Raw genomic sequence first — 24,913 nt, forward strand, 5'->3', positions numbered from 1 at the left:
ATCACAGTTTATGATGGATGTGACTATGTGTGTGATGTGATCTCAGATAATCAAATATGAAAGCATTTAAGGAAATCACACAAGTAATGGAAGACAATGACAATCTCAAACACAGTCCTTTTTATAATGGTTTGACTACTTGTCTACTCCACTTCCGGCGGACGCACTTAACCCTTGAGTGTATCGAATCTCACTAACGGAGGTTTCAAAACAGGTTCACCTCAAACCGGAGGTTTTAAATTAGGTTCACCTCTAACCAGTACAACCTACACTTAGGCTGACACAACGTGTCCACACGACACACTTTATGCTCCTATGAGCAAGGGTCAACACACAGCACCCAACTTTTAGGCCACACAGACTAAGGATCCATACAAGGAACCTCAACAGAGGTTTCATAACAGGTTCACCTCAAACCGGAGGTTCTATAACAGGTTTACCACTACCAAGTTTATGCTCTCCACAGAGCAAGGGTCAACACAAAGCACCCCCACGTACACTCCCGCCGCAGGCCTCTTATGAGGACTTGCAAGAGGTGAGAAACAACTTAGACTCAATCCTACAGAAGGAATGATCACAAGGGTCCTCTAGACTTTAATGACTTACAAATAAGTAGATGAGCCCCATTCAACGCGTTGATGAAGATCTCCTCCTTTATTGATGGAGAATCTTCAGCTTTGTTGAACCGCAACTTAGAAGATGTACCAATACATGGCGACGGGTTGGGTCAAGGTTATGATGGAATCCTACTCTATTAAATGTTTTCCTATAAGAGAGATAGAGTGATTCCAATCATTTATGCATTCAAGGCATCCCAGCTTAATGATTTGCCATTAAGGTAGTAGCTGTAAAATCCTTGAATGCGAAAGTTCATTCTCTAATCCACTCTATTAAATGTCAATGATGAGGGTGGATTGGAGGATAAACTTCCATGAGAGAAAAGGCTTTGGGTATATGATCTAAGGTTAAACACACAAAAGCACTCTCTATTTTTTCTCTAGCAACAACCAAGGGCAAGCTCTCATTAAATAGGCAAAAGGTTCCAACGGATATAAAACAGTTACATTTTTGATAGAGTTCGATATCATCGAGCAGGGTCGATATTATCGAGTGTATACTCTTGATCGCATTGACTGGCAGCTCGATGATACGAACTCAACTGTCAAATGCTTTTGAAACCTTTTGCCAGCTGGTCGAGGAAATCGAACGAGCGTCAATGTCATCGAATTTCGAACTTTGATTTTATCGACACTAGGTTCGATTCCTCAACATTTGAAAATGTGAGAGCACTTGCCTTTGAAATATTTCAGGAAAATGATATGATCGAGCATCACTCGATATCATCAGATTTTGAATATCGATGATATCGAGGGTAGTGTCGATTCATCGATAATTTCAAGGAATTTTCCTATAAGCTTGTTAGACAGTTTTTGTCCACTTTCGATGACATCGACCATGCCTCGATATGATCGATATTTGAATATCGATTTTATCGAGTGACCCTCGATCCGAAAAAAACATTCTGAAAAACTTGCTGGATAAATGTTTCCCAATCCGATATTATCGAAGGGCTTCCGATATCATCGAGATTTAAATTCCAAGGATATCGAGGAGCTCTTCAATATATCGAGGCTTAGCATGATTTTCCTTATAAATACTTTGGACACAACAGACCTGATGTCGATTTTATTGAGTCGATTTGATGGACTCGAGATTCAAATTTCGTTGATATCGAACCTCCTATCAATACATCGATAATTTCGTCCAGAGATCTTTGTGGTTGTTGGACATCTCATATCCTCATTTCGATAATATCGAGTGAGCTTCGAGGATATCGACAAAAGGTTTTGATTTCATCGATCCATGTATCAAGAAATTGACAAAGGTAGAAAACTTAGAGATGTTTCTGAGTTTGAAAAAAGTTTTCTAACCATAATCCCTTAAGGTGTTCTATCCAATTTTAAGGGTTTTAATTACCTGATGTTTTGGGACATGGGATGTGAGGCTAAGATTTACCTGTGATGAGTTCAAGCACACATCCTGTTAAGGCAGACACTTGATCAATCTTCCTATGGAGCTCCTTTGTTTGGCTGACTCAATGATCACGCTAATTGATAAACCAGGGCACTTTTAGATGTTAGTCTAATGTGGGTCACACCACATAAATCTCTATATTTCTAGTGGGGTCTGTCGTTCGGGTCCCACTCTCTGTATATGTTGTGCCAATTAAGGTCGATTATCACATGATATGTCTGATAACATGCTAATATGCTTAGCCTGATAGGGCACACTAATAATATGCTTAGTGTAATGGATATCCTACCCATTTGTATGCCTAAACACATCATTTGTATGCTTGTTGTGAAGAACTATTGATCATAGCATACACATTTCAGCTTGAGATACTTAGGGCACCCCATATGAGATAGGGTTGCCCCACGTGATCGTGCAGTATGCGCAAGTTTTTTACATGACTTGGACAATATGACTCTAGCAACATCGGGGTTGTAGACTCCACAGACATATTGTGGATGGTCGAATTAGATACTGAAAATATATGTTTAAGCATTAGGACATTATGGATGTCTTTTGGTGAAAGTCCATAAAATCTTATGGTATTAGTAGGATGCTTTAACATCTAGACCCAGTGGATAACATGAGCGCCCGAGTGCCAAATACCTGTAAGCTATGTCTCCCACTGTGTCTTGGTTGGTTGAAAAGGAGTGTGACCTTATATGCCTAGGAGTAGGGGGCTGTAAGTTAGGTTGAGTTTGACCAACTCATAAATGGGTTCGCTATAGATGAGCTGGGTAGGCATTAATATACCACTAATGAGGTAAACAGTGAGGTCTTTTCCACTCACTTAGTCGTGTGCGCTATGGGCGACTGTAACACCCCAGTTTTTTAGAACTCGTGCATATGACTCGTTCTTCAAAAATCGAAGTGTAAGATTCGTATCCTAGTCCGTACCGTTCCTTAGACTCCCATGATCCTCCCCGTCAAATTTCGGTGGCCCGCAACCTACAGACAGTATTTGTGCATGAACCCAAGTCGCGTCCCATAGATCAGTGTCGACTTGACTCGAAACTTGTACCCTAGCGATCGTGCCGTCGCCACGATTCCAACGCCGCATTTTGCACACCGATGCAATACCCAGGCCAGGAGTTGTGGGCTTATGTATATTTTGAGGAAACGCCGCACATTGTGAATTCTGAAAGAATCTCTACCCAATCTATCACATCAATCAATCAAGTACAAGTTAAGTATACATCCCATCACAACCCATGATTTCTCTCTCCCCAAGACAAGCAACCCTCCCCAAAGTCAACCCTCATGTCTCTTCTCTTACACACTCGTCACTCCATCCCATCTCCCTTACAACCCATCCTCTCATTCTCACTCTACCCATTCCCCAAGCAACTAAGGAGAGAAAAAGTCCAAGCATTCCAAGGAGAGGAAAGAACCAAGTGTGTGGCCCACTTCCTACCCCTAAACTCTCAATCCAACCCTTCAATCTTCATCATCTTTCGTCACAAAAGAAGCCAAGGAGCTTAGCATTCCAAGGAACCAAGAAGAAGATCCAACGGTGGGTGTTTATAGAATTAGATTGTGATTCTAGTGATGGGCCAAGTGGGGCCTACCGATTGATGGTATGGATCCTATTTTGGACCCAAGGTGTGGCTAATGGCCCACCATGATTCATATGTTTAATCCATGATGGGGCCATTCTCCATGGAGCCCACCGTGATGTTTATTTGATAATCAACATGTAGTGGTCATTTTGACCCTTGATCTTGTGGTGGGGATGGTATCCCCAGCTTGATTCTATAATTGTAGGCCCACATGTGGTGGGACCCATTTGATCTATGTGTTTAATGCTTAAAGGGGAGCTCATAGTGGCGGAGCTCCTCCCTCACACACACGATCTCTCTCTCTCTCTCTATTGATGGCCCACCTTAATGATGCATGAATTGATCCACGCCGTGCATTTAGTGGACCACACCACTATCTAAAGCGGGGCCCACCTCACTGCCATGTCCGGCCAGCCCACCTTACTATCCGTTTTCAGGCCGGCATGGACGTAGGGAAAATGCAAATGTCTCTTTGTTTTAAGTGGGGTGGCCCACTCATGTGGACCCCACCATACATATGTATTTCATCCAGGCCATTCATTGGCCGTACGTCCAACCACCTTGTTGCCTATCTGTTCTCGGACAGGCTTGGACGAAGGGAGGAAACAAATATCATCGGGTGGTCCACCCACGTGGCACCACCCTGATGCATATGTTTTTACCACACCATCCAGCAACATGGGACGGTGGGGCCCTATATTTTAGAGGGGGTACCCCACCCACGTGGCACCACCCTGATGTATCTAATTTTGCCACACCGTCCAGCAATAGATGGTGGGGCCCTACACGTGTGATATCCACACTGTCACGCCCCAGACTTGGAAACTGGGCTTACAAAATTCCCGATCACCAAATCCGATGCCGACAGCCTCCGTAGTACCCCATTCTCGGCTCCCAGCACCCTTACACCAGGTTCCAATCCTGAGATCCTACAAGGAGGATTTTTCAACATACATTTATCTCATAAGAAGCATAACCACAAGTTTACCCAAATCACAAAAGTAACATCATCATCACATATCCACTACTATAAACATTTGAATACAATGGTGAAAGGGAAATACATATATCGAAAATCAAAGCTCCAGAAGACCGCTGCACGCTCCATGCTCAATGTTGTTGTAACTTAACGCCACCTGCATGCATCTATCATGCATAAGCTTATAGAAAGCTAAGAGGGTGGTGAAAGTGTGTGCACAAGGTAAGTGCCAAGTATACAATACAATGCAATAAATCATACAATATCGAAATAAGTGGAAATACTGACAAGATCATGAATCATACGATATCAGAGTAAGCAAAAATATATTGGTAAGTCCATGAGTGCCATCAACCGTACCAAGGCTATGCGATGCAAAGACATAATAAGCCAAATATCCTATACTAAGGATGCAATGAAATATACAAATCCCGATGAGTCCACGAATGCCGTCAACCTCATCTAGGCCATACATTAAACCTGCGCATATCGCACAATCAGTGGGGATAACTCCGTCTCACAAGGAGTCCCATAAACATCTCAGCCCAATGACATTTGCTTTAATTAATCATCTATTACAACATGCATACGAATGATGGGGGTCCACAGAAGGACGGCGGGTCTAGTCTAAAAATCAAGATAGGCTCACTGATTTAAAATGTGTCACGATAGTTAAGGAAAGAATCCAACTTATCGTCACCACAATATTGGACGATGCTCCCAATATAAGACAAAGTTCTACCTTCACTGTGTGCACAGTAGCCTACCAATCACTAGTAGCTCGCTCAGGTCATCATGCCCTGCCCACTCAGTGTCCATCCGTGTGTGCCAGCCTACATGTGATCACAGTATTGGAGTGTCACAATATCCTCCACCGAGGGGAGATCTAAGTCTAAGTGCAATAAGTGGGTTTCCTTACCCTCTCTATTGTGAAATAAACTGGACTTCCTTATGGGCCTAATATATACACAAGGTGGGCTCCAAGGTATAGGTATTATGATGCTATGCTGTCACATACTCATAATCAATATCGATGACTGACCTCGATAATCGGCCTTGACAATCAGCCTTAATAATTGGCCTCGACGATCAACCTCGATATTCAACCTCAACAATCAGCCTCAGCAATCAGAATCGGCCTCGACAATTGGAATCGGCCTCGGTAATCGAAATCGACCTCGACAATCAGAATCGGAAACGAAATCGGCCTCGACAATCGAAATCGGCCTCGATAATCAGAATCAGCCTCGACAATCGAAATCACCCTCGATAATCGCCCTCAACAATCGGAATCGGCCTCGCTAATCAGAATCGACCTCGATAATTAGAATCGGCCTCGGCAATTAGAATCGGCCTCGATAATCGGAATCGGCCTCGACAATCGGAATCAGTAATTGACCTAAGGGAAGGTCATAGTGTAGACATTTAACCATCATTGCCCATCAATATGGACATTTAACCATCATTGCTCCCAAGGAGTGGCCCACATAGAGCCAAACGTATCATGGGCCCATGGCCTCACACAAGGACCTAATACACATCACTATGGGCCTCACTCATAGACTGCATATACATCACAATGGGCCTTGGCACATGAGCCATAAATACATCCAATCGGGCCTCACTCATAGGCCGCATATACATCATAATGGGCCTCGGCACATGGGCCATAAATACATCACATCGGGCCCCAACACATAGGCCTGGTATACATCATATTGGGCCTCAAACATGGGCCTCATATACATCAAGTGGGAGGCATCGCATGGGCCATACACATTGCAATGGGCTGCATCTCATAGGCCTAATATACATCACAATGGGCCTCATTACATGGGCCACATCAATGGGTTGCACCAATGGGCCTCATACACATCAAGTGGGCTGATCGATGGGCCGCACTAATGGGCCTTATACACATCAAGTGGGCTACATCAATGGGCTGGACTAATGGGCCTTATATACATCAAGTGGACCGCATCAATAGGCCAAAAATACATCACAATGGGCCGCGCTATGTGGGCCTAATACATACCACAATGGGCCGCACGATATGGGCCTAACACACATCACAATGGGCCTTGTGTACATCAAGTCGGGCCTCATCATGTGGGCTTCAAATACAAAATAGGTGGGCCCCATCACATAGGCTAAAAATACAAATAGGTGGGCCCAGCACATGGGCCAAAAATACATCATGATGGGCCTTAAGGATGGGCTGCACCAATGGGCCTCAAATGGGCTTGGACCACACCAAAAATCTTTCACTAGTTGCAGGTGTAACATGTGTATCACTGTACACTATCATTCTATGGGGCACATGGCCACTAATGATGATCAACACTGCCCAAACATTTTCTATGTAAATCAGCACTGTCCAAACATTCGACAACACCGTCCAAACACTGTCCATGTAAATCAGTACCATCCAAACATTGGACAGCACCGTCCAAACATTGTCTATGTAAATCAGCACCCGTCCAAACATTGGACAGCACCGTCCAAACACTATCTAGCACCGTCCAGCATAATCTAGATGGTGTGGATGAAATAAGTACATCATGGTGGTGTTCACGTACGTGGCCCACCAGAGATTTGAATCTGCTTCATTTTTAGTCACAAGCCTAATACGAGCTCGTTAAATGAATAGACGGTATGGGTGAAATCATAAAGGAAAGTGGGTCCCGCGTGTCTAGGACGGATGGACGGATGGCTGGAATACAAAACATATATCGAGGTGGGTCCCATCCCACACATACAGCACGTGTGGGGTGGGCCCCACATGAGTTGGAATAGGATGGACAATGGGATACAAAACATACATTATAGTGGGGTCCACAAAGCTTGCTAACGTCAATACATCAGCTATATGCTGGTGTGAGGTGGTCCAGCCAATCACCATCCAGAGTTTGGATGGTGATGATACAGGGGTGGGTCCCACCCGTCAGGGTGTTAGACGACATGGATTTAACACGTACGTCATGTTATAGCCCACAGAACTTGCTGCTCAATACAACAGCAATTGCTGTTGACCCACCGTCCAGATGATGGACGGTTGGGATCAACAGATACATCATGTTGGCCCCTACGTGATGCACTCAGCACGTTATCAAGGTGGGCCCCACGTCCCATGCATGGACAGGGTGGGTAACATATAAACATCATGGTGCATCTCACATGGATGGGGTCCACCGTCAGATGGACAGTGTTGATAAAACCCATATATCAGTGGTCGGCCCTACCCAACATATCCAAATGGACAGCTGGATGGCATGGATACATCACAGTGGGCCACACAATCATCACACAAAAAAAGGAGAGAGAGAGAGAGAGAGAGAGAGAGAGAGAGAGAATGGTGGAGGGACCCCACCACTATGGGCCCCTCTATACAATGCATACATCAAGTGGGTCCCACCATATGTGGGCCCTTAAATCATCAAATCCAAAAAAATCACCCACATTTTTCATTCTTCTTGCTCTAATGAAATCCCTAGCTCCTTGGCTTCGACTTTGACGGAGAATGATGGACATTAGATGGTTGGATAGTGCAGATGGGAGGTAGGAAGATGGGCCTCACCTAGCTTCTCTCCCATGGACGTTGACCTCTCTCATGGTTGCTTGGGAGATGGAGTTTGAAATGAGAGAGAGATGAGAGAGAGAGAGAGAGGGTGAATGGGTGTGAGTGATGGAGTGATGGGGAGAGGGATGGGCGAAGTGATGGAAAGTTGACTTTTTGGGGTTGCTTTTGTACTTAAGGATGAGATAGAGTAATGGGTTGAGTGATGGGTATACTTTTGACAAGTGAGGTGATTGATGTGATGGATTCTCTTGGGATTACAAAACGGGGTGTTTTTCCTCGAAATGAACATGGACCCTCATCTCCTGGCCTGGGTATCACCTCAACGCCCGAGATACGGCGTCAAAACTGCAGTGATGGTGCGGTCGCATGGGTACAAGTCTTGGGTCGAGCCGACTCTGATATAAGGGACACGACTCAGGATCATGCGTAAATGCGGATAACATATCACGGGTCGTCAAAATTTAACCGAGAGGACCGCGAAGGCCTATGAAACGGTACGAGCTAGGATACGGTTCTCACACACACCGTTCAGCTGGGATGGTGGGATCCATCGTGATGTATATGTCCTATCAACACCATCCATCTGAGGACGTGGGACTCACCAAACGTATGGGTTTTATCTTCACCGTCCGTAGGACCACCTTGGCATGTATTATATCCACACCGTTCAGCATTTTAGTGAGGGTGGGGCCCACCTTCATATATGTGATGTAATTCACACCGTCCAGTAGGTGGACGGTGGGGACCCACCTTATGTATACTGTATCCACCTCGTCCATCCATGGGGCTTACCGTGATGTATGGGTATCATCCACATCGTCCAGCTGGGACGGTGGGACCCACCGTGATATATGTGTTTTGTCCTCGTCGTCCATCTGGACATGGGACTCACCATGATGTATGTTTAAATCCACACCGTCTAGCAGCCCGGTCCAGGCGCTGCTGGACAGTAGGGATTAACGCCCACCATTGTAACCTCTTGGGCCCCATTATGATATTTGTGGGAGGCCTAAAGCAGGCCCACTTGTTGATGTGAGGCCCACTTGCTGCTGATGTGAGGCCCACTTGATGTATATAAGTCCCATGTGATGCAGCCCATTGTGATGTATATAAGCCCATGTGATGCGGCCCATTGTGATGTATATGAGGCCCATGTGATGCGGCCCATTGTGATGTATATAAACCCATGTGATGCAGCCCATTGTGATGTATATGAGGCCCATGTTATGTGGCCCATTATGATATATATAAAACCATGTGATGCAGCCCATTATTATGTATGTGAGGCCCATGTGATGCGGTCCATTGTGACGTATATAAGCCCATGTGATGTATATGAGGCCCATGTGATGCGGCCCATTGTGTTGTATATAAACCCATGTGATACGGCCCATATTGATGTATATGAGGCCCATGCGATGCGGCCTATTATGTTGTATATAAGCCCATGTGATGTGGCCCATTGTGATGTATATGAGGCCCATGTGATGCAGCCCATTGTGTTATATATAAGCCCATGTGATGTGGCCCATTATGATGTATATGAGGCCCATGTGATGCAGCCCATTGTGATGTATATAAACCCATGTGATGCAGCCCATTGTTATGTATGTGAGGCCCATGTGATGTGGCCCATTGTGACCTATATAAGCCTATGTGATGCGGCCCATTGTAATGTATATGAGGCCCATGTGATGCGGCCCATTGTGTTATATATAAGCCCATGTGATGTGGCCCATTATAATGTATATGAGGCCTATGTGATGCAGCCCATTGTGATGTATATAAATAATGTGATGCGGCCCATTGTGATGTATATGAGGCCCATGTGTGAGGCTCATTTCATGAGAGGCCTATTGTATGTGTCACGCCCATTATGTGTGTGAGACACTATGACGTATGTGTTATAATACACCGTTTATCCATTCTTAGACCATGGGCCCCACTACCTTATGTAGGCCCACCATATATGAGTGATGGGCAGGCACTGTCCATCCATTTCCTAGATAATTGGAGGGCTGAGAGCCCTGCTATGATTCCGATTCCGATCCTAAATGGACAGCAACTTTGGACAATGGTGATTAAATGTCCACCAATGTAAGCCTTCCTAGGGCCCATCGTAAGCTCACTCTCCACCTTACCTTGATGGGCTATCCCAAACCATTGGGCCCCCAGTGATGTAGTGATACCCATCTCGCTTTAATGGGCTAACCCAAACCATTGGGCCCCCATTGATGCTAATGCCTTCCACCACATAGGATTACCCAACTTTGAAGCCCATTTTGTGTGCTTACCGGGCCTCCATAGGGAAGCCTAATTTAATAGTATGATAGAGAGGGTGAGGAAGCCCACTCGTTTTTCATAGTTTCACCCTCTTATCTCACCTTGATTGTATACCCATTAGACTCACCCCATGAGGCCCATTCGTGATGTTAGTATGCCACCTAGGTCATCAATTATTGTAGGAGAGTGCATCATCACCCCTACCATAGATGGGAGGATATGTGGTATCAAATTTGGTATATCCACTGTTGAAGTTATCTTGATTCGTGGGTTAGATCCACCGTCCTTTCAGTGGACCCTGCCTTAGGATACACGATACATTAGTACCTTAAATAGGTTATGATAGTCTAAAATGGGTCGTACCATATAGACTGCTCCATGCCCAGTGGGGCTTGTTGTTCCGCTCCTATACCTTGCATGTGATATACTGGTTATTATCTGTTACATCTACGAACATGCTTAGTATTGCATCATGATACATGCACATATGCATCATTTGTATGTTTGTTATGAGAAATGATTGATGATAACATATGTCATTTGGCTGAGATGTTCCGGGGACTCCTCATGAGACAAAGTTTCCCCACATGATCGCACAGTACACGCAGGTTTAATGGATGACTGGATGGTATGACTCATGCATCTCGCATTTTATGTGACATGATCACTTTGTGCCCTAGTGACATCAGGGTTGTGGCCTCCACAGGCATATCGTGGATGGCCAGATGGGACACCGAAAATATTTGGGACTCAGCATATGGGCACGTTTGATGTCCGTGGGTGAAAGCCCCTAAACCTCCGTGGGCAGGGAATGCTTCAACGTCTAGACCGAGTAAATACATGAGTGCCCGAGTACCGAGTACTAGTAGGCCCTGTCTCCTACTGTGTTGTGGTCGGTTGGAAGGGGGTATGACCTTACTGGCCCAGATGAAGGGGGCTTAGCTAGGTTGAGTTTGACAAATTCAGAAAATGGGTCCGCTATCGACGAACTGGGTAGATATTGACAGAATACTGGCTAGGCAGATAGTGAGGCCTCTTTCACTCACTTGGTTGCGTGCGATGGGGTGGCAATCTGGTGTGAAGTGTACTAGACCTCGTTGATATCCCAGAGATGTATGGTACTAATATTGTGACACCCCGTCACTATTACACATGTGGGCGGACGCTGATGTGGGCGGGGCCTAAGGGCCTAGGCGAGCTACTAGTGGTTGGCAAACTACTGTGTTGGTAGGCTACTGTGCATACAGTGGGGCAGAACCTTGTCCCACATTAGAACCATTGTGGTGGTTATATGTGGACTTATTGAGTAGGAGTTGTGTACTTAGCATTTTACTCATTCATTCATTCATTCACTATCCACTCGAGCTGGTGGTATGCAACTAGATCATTTTGTGTACCCTTGTAATGGCCATGATTTCGGTTGGGTATCCAACCAATTTGAGATTATGAGTTTACTACATTGAGCCTAGCTATCCAAATTTAAGTATGGGACTGGTTTGGATAAAAGTTCTTGATGATGGACCCCACAGCTTGCGATACCACGTACTACCATCCCGACTTCACACTCCAGCTTGGTTATCTCTTTTGCCGTATATTGCATTGCATTCACAGCATATGACATTTGGTTTACTATGTTTCTGCACCACGCGACATATATAAGGCTGATGGTATTCGTGGACTCGTCGGGAATTGCGTATTACAATGCATCCTCAACATATGACATTTGGCTTACTATGACTCTACATTACATGCCCGATTTGCATTGCATTCTCTAGATAAGATTGATGGTAATTATGGACTTGCCAGTATTTTCGCTTACTCTTATATTGTATGATTTATGGACCTGTCAATATTTCTGCTTATGCTGATATTGTATGCTTAGCACATGCATTGCACACACACACACACCCCACCCTCTGAGCTTCTTAGTAAGCTTATGCATGACCATTGCGTGTAGGTGATGTTAGGTCACAGCAACATTAAGGCAGGAGCATGTGCTAGAGCTTTGGAGTTTTATTTCATATATGTATTTCCCTTTTAGCATTGTAATCTAATGTTTATATTAGTGGATATGTGGTGATGATGTTGCCTTTATGATTTGGGTACACTTGTGGTTATGCTTCTTTACAAAAAAAATTTCACACTGAAAATCTTCCTTATAGGATCCCAAGATCGGAACCTGGCATATAGGCACTGGAAGCTGAGAATGGAGTACTACGAAGGCTGTCGGCACTGGATTTGGTGATCGATAATTCTGTGAGCCTAATTTCCGACTTTGGGGTATGCCACCAAGTGTTAACTTTTAAAGATAGCCAAATTTCAAGTGTGTATACACACACACACACACATATACACACACACACACACACATACACACACACTTTCTCAGAGTTAGCAACGTAGCGGAAGATTAACAACTCAAACATAAAGGGAAATGCATATACATTCAAAACATACGAGCAGCTACCCAAATGGCTTATACAAACCAATGTCCCAATTCTTACAATTACAAAAATGAAATAATATAGTATGTGAAACTATGTAAATTACAACTAGTCTTGAGCTGCAAAATCACGCAGCTTCTCTTGGGAAATACAGTCATGCATCCTTGACAATTGTACCATGCTTTTCATTAACCTAATCAAGAATATATTTTAAACCACCTGCACTACCTGTACAGTTATATATTCGATGAATGAGTGGCCAACTCAGTGTGAATTCTCCTCAAGATTACACACCGTGCATTAGTCAAGCATAGTTTTTAACATTAATGCATTCAAACAATACATGATGCAGTCTTATTTAAATGCATGGATGCGTGAGCGCACATCAATCTGGTGATGCTCATCTAGTTGGACTTTGGGCGAAGCCCATGCATATGGCCGGTCACTAGCGAAAGTGCATCACCTACGTGCATAGTGACCAAGCTCAAAGTATATCACATACGTGGGTCAATAATCAATGGCTGGGAGCTAGCGAAATGATACCACGCTAAGGGCACGTGCTATAGCATCCAGAATTAGCCACTTGTCACCGCCCGTATACTATGAATGTATGATTAGCTCAACCATTATTATTCCAATTACAACTAGCCAAGTTAAGAAAGCTCAAAGGTCACTATGGGGGGCTCATCACCCAGCATAGGCCGACAACTCAAGCATACTGTTCCATACCAGCATCCCAGCTCATGAGACTCCAACATTAAGATGTTTAATGGTAACCTCCTCAACTAGAGACCTATTATAGCGCAACAAGTGGAACTTAGCATTGCATAGTTATACAAAAATAATCCATCAAGTCACTTAGGGCGAATATCAAATGGAAGCCACATGGAGCAAATATCAAATCAATACTGCATGGGGCAAATATCAAATCAATGCCATGTGAGGCAAATATCAAATCAAAGCCACAGAGGGCACAAGGATCCACAAGATGGTAAGTCCACAACAAACTTTAGGTAAAATGGCCACTAGGTTGGGTGCCCATTATACTCACAGTCAATCAAGTTACATCCTAAGTCTGGATGCACATTTATAAGTGGAGTTTTCCACTAATAGATGTACCAATTCAAGTTCCACAAGCAATTCAGAAGTATGAGTAGATATTCAAGTGCAACATATAAGTGTTCATAAAGAATAGTTATTGAGCAATAATTTGAGGATTAATTCCAATAGCAACGCAAGTAATCATGAAATAAGGACGTCCATTTATCAATCAAGAATTAAAATGGAACTATCATTTAAGCTAACAGAGAAGTGGAAAACTCAAGGGAAAAATGATCACTTTACGAGTCGAATCGCCTACTAATGTTGCTAGGAAGTGTGCGTGCCCTCGAGATTCAACTCTTTAACTTGCATGATTAGTCGATTGTTGATAAGGTCTCAACCTTTCAAGTTGAGGTTCATTGATTCAAATGAACCCTAAGTGTGGGAATTTCTGGGGAATAATCCAATCCTTTGACTCAAATTAAAGAAAATTAATTTCACATGATTTTAAATAGGAAAGTCCCTATGGAGAATTTAGGAGCTCTAACTCTCAACATTCCATTAATGTTCAAAGCACTATTACTCTAATTAAAACCAAATAGGAGGTCTGAAATATCATCTTACCTTGAATTGATTGATTAGACCTTCACTCGAACCTGAATCAGGATGGGTCTAAGAGGTGATTTAAAGAACTCAAACTCACCTACATTAGACCCCAACAGTTCAACTTGCTTGGAAATTTAGATGGTGGATTTGAGTTTGAGCAACCGGTCTTCCTCCCGGATTAGGAGGACGCTGCCACCAGATGACTCAAGCCTACACAATTCTTGAACTCACCCCAAATTGGTGTTGGAATGTCCAAACCAAACTTTCCAGATCCAACAGATCCATCCTTCCTAGAATTTTCATATTCATTCAGTAGATGCATTCTCCTTGGAATTTTCAGATTCATCCAGCAGATGCATTCTCCCTAGAATTTTAGATTCATCTAGGAAATTCATCCTCCTTGTCTAATACAAATTCATCTAGAAAAATGTTTAGCTGCCTAATGTATTTATTATTTTTAGAAATTTGTAGTGTATTTACTCTTAGTGAATGTATCATACATGGGCAGTAGTGTCTTTTGTAATCTCTTGCTAAACTTATAAATAGGAATGTTGAAAACGGGTAGCTGCATTAGATAAAGCATCAAGTTCTTTTTATAATAGTAGCTTGGTTATGAAAAGGTAAATTTTAATATATGTTCTTTCTCTCCCTTGTAAGTAGAGGTGCACTTGTCACCATTTGGGGTTTGTAAAGCCGACAAACTGGTATCAGAGCGCCAGGTTTCTGGTTGAAGTCAGTAACAATTTTTAGCCATTTTTTTTTTTTGAAAAATTTGTTGAAGAAGTTAAAAAAAAAAAATTAGAATTCTATTTTTCTCTAAAAATTAGATTGTTTGGGTCATCTTGAAGCTTAGCAAATCAAATTTGTTTTATCCATCAAGAATTTGTTCATGTAAAGATGGACACCACAATCCATCCATAAATTCCAAAGTTGTCTAAGGACAACTATGAAAATTGGTGCATCCAGATGAAGGCTCTATTCGGGTCACAAGATCTATGAGAGATCATTATCGACAGGTACGTAGAACCCACTATGGAGTAAGAAGTCACCTACTCTGCTGAACAGAAGGCTGCCCTGAACGATCAAAGAAAGAAGGATAAGAAGGCATTATTTCTTGTTAATAAAGGGTTGGATGAATCCACCTTTGAAAGGATCGCTGAAGCGACATCAAGAAAGCATGGGAGACACTAAGTACCATCTTCAAGGGTATGGTTTGTGTAAAGAGAATCTAGCTACAGACACTTAGAGCAAGTTCGAGGCCGCTCACATGAAGGAAGGTAAGAGTATCTTAGATTATTTTTCACGACTACTCGTTATTGCTAATAACTTGAAAAGAAATGGTGAAAAGATTGAAGACATTCATGTGGTTGTAAAGGTGCTTCGATCCCTTACAAATAAGTTTGAACATGTGGTTGTGACCGTTGAAGAATCAAAAGATTTGAAAAATCTCTCCATTGAAGAGTTGATGGGATTGTTGCAAGTTCATGAGTAATGAATGTAAAAGAATGCCAGATATATGATACTAGAACAAGCATTGGAGTCAAGATTGACTCTAAATGAACAAAAGACCAGTCATGGTCGTGGAAGCTCCCATTTTCGAGGTGACCACACCAATAGCGATTGTGCAAGAGGAAGAGGGCGTGGATATAATCCAAGTAATCCATAAAATCAACAAAATTTTACCAATTTTTGTGGTAGAGGAAATAGTAGAGGTTGTTCCACATGAGGTCGTGGAAATATGAAAAATATTTAGTGCAGAAATTGAATAAGTTCGGCCATTATGTATCAGATTGTTGGAGCAAGCCAGTAAATCAAGATGAATGATCCAACTATGCCAAAGCATTAAATTATGAAGAGGAAAAAAAACACTCTTCCTTACACAAGAGAAAGGCCGTGATCAGTGAGATGTGTGGTATCTTCACATGGGTGCAAGTAATCAAATGTGAGATGACAAAAAGCTATTTATGGAACTCACAAAAGAAGTTCATGGTGATGTGACATTCAGAGACTCATCAAAAACTCTGGTGAAAGGTAAAAGTAAAATCAAAATTTATCAAAAAAATAGTGAGCCATAATTCATCTTTAATGTATATTACATAGCTAACATGAAAAGTAACATCCTCAGCATTGGCTAACTACTTGAGAAGGGGTATGAGATACACATGGAGAACTTAGTTATGTCATTAAAAGATACTTCCTGCAAACATGTGGCACGGGTCCAAATGGCGCAAAATTGAATGTTCCCACTCCATATAAACACAAGGCTCGAGAAGTGTCTTTATAGATGTGCCAAAAATAAATCATAGAAGTGGCATCTTTTCTTTGGTCATATGAACTTTAATGGCTATAAGATCTTGTCCTCATCAAGCATGATGCATGGATTGCCTGCTATTGAAGCTACAAAACATGTGTGTGAGGTGTGCACACTTGGCAAGCGATAAAGGAACTCCTTCCCAACTAGAGTATCCCGAAGAGTAAAGGAGCCATTACAATTGGTTCACACTAATATTTGTAGACCCATGGAGACACCATCTCTTGGAGGTAACAGATATCTCATTACCTTCATTGATAATTATAGTAGAAAACTCTGGTTATTCTGCACTAAAGAAAAGTCTGTAGCCTTTTCTATCTTTAAAATTTTCAAAACCTAAGTTGAAAATGAGAGTGGCTCTAAAATCAAGGTCCTTAGATCTAACAGAGGTGGGGAGTACACCTCAAATATTTTTCAAGAATATTGTAGGGAACATGACATTAAGAAGTAGCACACCACAGCTTACATGCTACAACAGAATGAAATTGAAGAATGGAAGAACTGCACCATCCTTGACATGACATGACCATGTTGAAGGAGAAAGGCCTACCGAAGAGCTTCTAGGGAGAGGCAGTTGCATGTACCGCATATTTGTTCAATCGGTGTCCCACTTAGAGCATCAGGTTCATGACACCACAAGAGGCGTGGAACGGCTACAAACTAAGTGTGTGCACCTAAGAATTTTTGGGTGTGTCGCATACGCTCAAGTTCCAGAGGCAAGAAGAAAGAAGCTTGATGATCGTGGTGAGAAACGTATCTTCATCGGATATAATGAAGAATCTAAGGCCTTCAAGCTCTACAATCCACTAAGCAACAAAGTAGTAGTAAGTAGAGATGTGGTGTTCTGCGAGAAAGAAACTTGGAAGTGGAACCAGGAAGATTTGGCCAAAGAAAATCAAATCGAAGCTGAAGAATATGAAGAAGAGAGGCATGTGAATCAGGAGCAAACAGCCACATCATCCCATTCGGATCGCAGAAGTTCAGGAGTACGTTCCATCTCCCCTAGAAGTACTTCATCAAATTAGAATTTGGCTAGCACATCTTCATCTAATTCTCCTTTACCCTTGGCTCCCATCAAAATGAGAAACCTCAACGAGATCTACACAGAAATTGAGGAAGTGAATTTGCTCTGCCTATATGTAGACCATGAGCCTCTCACATTCAAGGAAGTTGTGAATAAAGAATGTTGGAGAAAGGCTATGGAAGAAGAGATCCATGCTATCGAGAAGAATCACACATGAGAGCTGATTTCACTCCTTAAAGGCCAAAGGACTATTGGTCTCAAATGGGTGCATAAAATCAAGAGGAATGCTGATGGTAAGATCAAACGATATAAGGCAAGGCTTGTAGCGAAGGGCTACAAATAGAAATATGGGGTAGACTATGAAGAAGTTTTCACCCCAGTTGCTCACCTCGATACTATGAGGATGATTATCTCCCTTGCAGCTCATCACAGTTGGATGATCTACCAACTGGATGTGAAATCTATGTTCTTAAATGGATAATTGAAGAAGAAGTCTACGTTGACCAGCCTGAAGGCTTTATCATACAAGGGGAGGAATATAAGGTGTATCCGCTAAAGAAAGCCCTGTATGGGTTAAAGCAAGCGCCTCATGCTTAGAATGCATGGATCGACGGCTATCTTTAAGAGAATTCTTTCGTCGAATGTCCATATGAGCATGTCATCTACAAAAAGAAGAATGCCCATGGCAATATGCTTATACCTTGTTTATATGTTAATGATCTGCTATTCATGGGAAACAGCCAGGTGATGTTTGAAGAATTCAAGCAGGCTATGTTCAATGAGTTCGAGATGACTAACGGTGGATTTATATCCTTCTTCTTGGGCATTGAAGTGAAACAACAAGTCGGCGGCATTTATATATCACAGAAGAAGTACACAAAAAAACTTCTTGAGAAGTTTCAGATGACCGACTGTAAAGCTGTAAATATGTTCACAACCCCAAGTGTAGGGTTGCGGTGTAGTAATAACTTAGTGAGACCGAGGTCGAATCCACAGTGATTAATCTTGTACGTTTATGAAAATAACTAGAACTAGAAGTAGAAGAAGATCTAAATCTGAAATCTGTAATAAAGAGAATAATTGTGAATAATTGTGAATCCACTTGTAGCTATCAGGATGCTACCTCACTTGATTCAGGTAACACAACTGGAATCAGAGTCCTATCTTATCCAGTTGGAAGAAGAGATGATCAAATCTCTGAGCTTTTCATTGATCTAGTCTCAATGGAGGAGGATTGTGAAGATTTGGAAGGGATTCCATCACCCTACCATGCCCAGGAGACAATGGTGAACAACAAGATTTACCAATCCCACAATCTCAAAACAGGAAAAGAAGATATCTAAACCTATCACAACGTCTACTATAATTTGAGTCATAATAAACCATTGAAAACTGAAAATATTCCTTGAAATCAACTAGAAATCAATGAAGTTTAATATAAATAAGAATCGAAGCAAGATAAACATCTAATCACGTTACAAGCTTCACCTCTTAGCCCTAAGTAAGAGGTTTAGTTAACCATAGGCATGAAAACAAACTAAGGAAGAAGAAGAAAAACTCTTGGCGGCAGATCCTCCACCCTTTAGTTCCACTCCTTGAACCCTAGAAGATACCAAAGAACGTCCTATGGACTTTTATTTATAGTTGTGAAGCTCCATCTTATGCACTGACTTGGAATTTCCGTAATCTAATCGCGAAACTGCCTCAATTTACACAACCACATTACACATCGTCGGATCAAAGTCGGTCCGAAGCTTGACAGGATTCTGTTTCGTTAGTTGCCCGATTTCGGTTGGACCGAGCTTGGGTTCCGTCGGACCGAACTTAAGTTATCGCTCGAATCGAATTAATCTACGGTTGAACTGAATTAACTCTTTTCAGCGTTGGAGCTTTTTGTGCACTTTTGGTTGCACCGAATCCTCCCTTCAGTCGCACTGAACTGGGTTTTGATCAGATCGAATTGTCTATCGGTCGAGCTAAATTAGCTTATGAATTTCATCGTTGGTCCTGGACTGTTTTGCGCGATTTCGGTCGAACCGAACCTGTCTGTTTTCTGTTGTGGATTCTGAAGTCTTTCATATCATTTCTTCATCCTTTATACTTGGCTTCCTTGGATCTTTGGCATGTGCATTCTTCGTTCTTGGTCTCCTACGATCCATCCTTTGCCTTGGTGATTCTTTAACATTAAATTCATGCTTTTAGCATTCTTTTTAATCCTAGCTCTCAGATTCACCTCGAAACACAAATATGTATAAAATAGACCATTAAGCATTATCATGTTCATAAAACCAAGATATAAATAGGGGAGAATATGTAATATTTGACACTCAACACACTACCCAACTAGCATTTTGCTAGTCTCGAGCAAAACATGCATAAAGTAATCTTTCATTCTCAAAGTTCAAAACCATTTTCAGAAAGTAATCTTTTGTGCAGATGAGTATGAATGAGTATAATCCAAAGAGGCGAGAGTGAAAATTTAAAAACCTAGAGCTGAACCAAGTGAGCAATCATTCAAATAGATTCTTCATTAATCATTCAAGAGCATAAGTTCATATATTAAGTTTTAACAACGTGCTCAGTGAATTCCAACTTACTTTCCATAAAAATACTATCATTTCATAATATTAGTCATGCTCATCACCTCAAGATTAATTAAATAATCAAGTGTTGATTCTGATCTTATCTCCTTTTCGTTCTTTTTCCATTTTTTGATTTTATAATGATAGTCTCTTTTTATTCATTCTTTTCAGATTCTTTTCAGAATTTTTCAAACTTTTTCCAGTCTTTTCATCATACATGACATTTTTGTCGATCTCACTATTTTTTAACCGGTTCTTTTTCATCTTTTAAGGTGGATAAAATTCTCCAGACTTAATTCTTAACATCTATCAATGATTCACATGTTAACAATCGGTAATTATAGTACAACTCTCAGAAAGCAAATTGATTGTGCCTTGTGATTTAGATCAACATGATAAAACTTCCGCTTAATCAATTGAGTGCATGAACTTTAAGTGATAGACTACTCAATTGATTAAACTCCAATAATTCAAAATTCAATCTTCATCTTATCATACTCAAAACACTCTTAAAAAAATGCACAAACAATTGCTTTTCAAACAGGTTTTTCCTTTGAAAAATTGAAACTTTTCACATTTTTTTGTTCAAAAACTAAGAAAAACTAATTAGTTTACCTAATCCACACCTCCAATCTAAAATCTACATTGTCCTTAATGTAAAAAATATGAGTATGTAATGCAAATGAGATAACGAAAAGAATGGAGAAGTAAAGGAAAGGTAGTACCTGAAGAAGGCGAATTGTAGCTCTTCTAAACTTCTCAATGTGAAGATGGGTTAGCACAACAACTAAACAGCTGAAAGAAAACTATCCTAGTCATAAATCCTATGAAAGCAATAAACCTAACTACACCTCCATCAGACTAGGATGTTAATCCTGGTACAAAGGATCAGTCAGAGGTATGGACATGTCCTCTGAATTTAACTTTTTAACAAATGGCTTTAAACGATGTCCATTTACTTTGAAAACATTGCCATTTGTTGGGTTCTTTATCTCGACGGCCCCATGAAGATAGACATTAGTACTAGTGAAAGGGTTGGTCCAACGAGATCTGAGTTTATCCGAAAAAAGGTGTAACCGATAATTGTACAGGAGGACTTTTTGACCGGTTAAGAATGATTTCCGAATGATGTTTTTGTTATGGAACACCTTCATCCTGTCCTTGAAAATTCTTGAATTCTCTATGCATCATTCTGAATTTCCTCAAGCTCATTCAACTGAAGTTTGCACAGGGAGCCAATGTTGTCTAAGTTAAAGTTCATATTTTTGATAGCCTAGTAGGCTCTATGTTCCAACTCTATAAGCAAGTGGCAAGCTTCCCATAGACGAGTCTAAAGGGAGACATTTCAATGGGGGTCTTAAAAGCTGTACGGTATGCCCATAAAGGATCAGTCAAACAGATTAACCATTCCTTATGGTCAGGGTTAACCATTTTCTCCAGAATTTTTTTAATCTCCTTGTTGGAAATCTCATCTTACCCATGTTCATAACCCTAAGTGTAGGGTCGCGATGTAGTAATAATCTCGGTGAGACCGAGGTCGAATCCACAGGGACTAATCTCGCGTGTATTCTGAAAGCAACTAGAAGTAGAACTAGAAGAAGATATAAATCTAAATCTGGAATTAAAGGGAGTAATTTTGAAGTGTGTAATTAGAAACTTAAGAAATTCAAAGGTGAGAACTAGGGTTTCCAAGGATCCACTTGTAGCAATCAGGGTGTTCTATGCTTGATTCAAGGACACAATTGGAAACAGAGTCCTATCTTATCCAGTTGAAAGATATAGCAATTAAGATCAATTATGAACTTCCATTGACTTAATTGTCAATGGATGAAAGTTGTGAGGACTAGAAGTGATTCCATCACTTAGCCATGTCCTGGAGACAATGGCAAACAATAGGATATACCAATCCCACAATCAATCATAAGAGAATTATGAAGGTTAGAAGGGATTCCATCACCCAACCATCCCCAAGGGACAATGGTGAACAACAGGATTTCCTAATTTCATAACCTCGAACATGAAAAAAATATACTCAAAGCTATTGCAGATCTATTGTAATTTGAGTCACAACAAACTATTAAAAACTGAAAGTATTCATTAAATATCAAACTAAAATCAAAGTGAGTTCAACATAAACATGAATCAAAGAAATAAAAACATCCCATTACGCTACAAGCTTCACCTCTTGGCCCTAGCTAAGAGGTTTACCTAACTATAGACATGATTGGATCTAAAACCCTAGAAGAAAGCATGAAAAACTAAAGAAGAAAGAAGAAAAATGCTTGGCGACGGCTCTTTGCCCTTGTGCTTCACTCCTCCAACCCCTAGATAGATTCCTAGGGATGCCCTGGGGACTCCTATTTATAGTTCTGTAACACCTCCTTTCGCACTGACTTGAAAAATTTTGGAAACTACCTCAAATTTATGCACTTCGCGTAATTCCGTGTAACTCTATGTAAGTTGACTTTTATACATGTTTTTCCTCGCTACGTAACTTTGTTCAGACTGCGTAATTTTCTATGTCATCGAACCTACCTTCGATGTCATTGAACATACCTTCGATGTCATCAAAGGTGTCTTCGATATCATCGAACACTGTTCGAGGAATTGATAATGCATCCAAAACAGTCCAGCGAGTTTTGTTGAAAATCCATAGAAAATTCAATGTCATCGAACTGGCTTCGATGTCATCGAGTAAGGCTTCAAGTCATCAATAAGTCCTCGAGTCATCGAAAAATGTCTTTAACTTGTCCAGCAAGCAACTCAATTTTCTTTCATAAATTTGATGTCATCGCTCGTGTTCAATGTCATCGAATGGTAGCTTCGATGTCATAGAACGGTGATCAATGACACAGTCAATGTGAATTTTGCACTTGTTCTTTCGACTTCTTTCCTTCTCCACTTGGTTTTCTTGAATCTTGGGACCTTGAAATCATAAATCTTTGTTTCCTAAGATCCATTCTTTGCCTTGGCGATCTTTGAGCATCAAATCCATGCTTTTGGCACATTTTCCAGTCAAGCTCTTAAATTCACCTTACAACACAAAGATGAGTAAAATAGGATATTAAGCAGTATCATGTTCATAAAACTAAGATATAAATGGGGGATAATATGTAATATTTGACCCTTAATAGCTCGCTTATCTACGGGTGGCATGGAGTGCTCACCTTATGAGAGATGCCATACTTTTTCATTAAATTCTCAAATGGCCTATTACAAAAATGTGAACCTCCATCACTAATGATGGCACGAGGTGTTCCAAGCTGGGAAATGATATTTTCTTTTAAGAACCTAATGACTGTTCGATGGTCATTGTTCTGGCACAGGATTGTTTCAACCCATTTAGTGACATAGTCTACTGCCAACAAAATGTACTCATTTCCAAAGTATTGGGGGAATGGTCCCATGAAATTGATGCCCTGACAATCAAATGCTTCAATAATCAGAATGGGGTTTAGAGGCATCATATTTCAACGAGACAATGCTCCCAATTTCTGACAATGCTCATAAGCTCTGCAAAATTCATGAGTATCTCTGAACATGGTAGGCCAGTAAAAGCAGCACTACAGGATTTTGGATATGGTCTTTTTAGCAGAAAAGTGACCACCACATGCCTAAGAATGACAGAAGGAGATGACACTTGGGTGTTCATTTTTCTGGTACGCATCTCCTTATAATTTGGTTTGGACAATATTTAAATAGATATGGATTATCCCAGAAGAATTTACATACCTTGGTGAAGAATTTTCTTTTATTTTACATAGTCCAATGTGTCAGCATGAAACCTGTAGCAAGATAATTTGTAATGTTAGCAAACCAAGGTAGTTGGTAGAGTTTAAACAATTGTTCATCAAGAAACATGTCATTTATATGTGTCATCTCAAGGGAATCAAGAAGATCAAGCCTTGAGAGATGGTCAGCCACTACGTTCTCTACCCCCTTTTTATCTCATATTTCCAAATCAAATTCCTAGAGTAGGAGGATCCATCTTATCAAGCGGGGCTTGGCATCATTCTTACAAAGATGGTATTTTAACACCGCATGATTAGTGTAAATGATGATCTAGGTTCCGATCAAATAGGACCTAAATTTGTCCAAGGCAAACACTACGGCTAAGAGTTTCTTCTTCCTAGTAGAGTAGTTCACTTGGGCAGGATTTAAGGTTCTACTTGTATAGTGAATAACGTATGGCTTTTTCTCTTTTCTCTGACCTAATACTGCCCTAATAGCATAGTCAGACGCGTCACACATAATCTCAAAAGGAATGCTCTAGTTGGGTGGTTGCATGATAGGAGCAGTAGTCAATATGCCCTTAAGCATAGCGAAAGCTTATTGACATTGCTTAGTCCACTCGAATGGGGTGTCCTTTTGAAGTAGATTACATAAAGGACGAGAGAGGTGACTAAAGTCCTTTATGAATTGTCTGTAGAA

Source organism: Magnolia sinica, chromosome 16, assembly GCF_029962835.1.
Source record: "Magnolia sinica isolate HGM2019 chromosome 16, MsV1, whole genome shotgun sequence".
Taxonomy (NCBI): domain Eukaryota; kingdom Viridiplantae; phylum Streptophyta; class Magnoliopsida; order Magnoliales; family Magnoliaceae; genus Magnolia; species Magnolia sinica.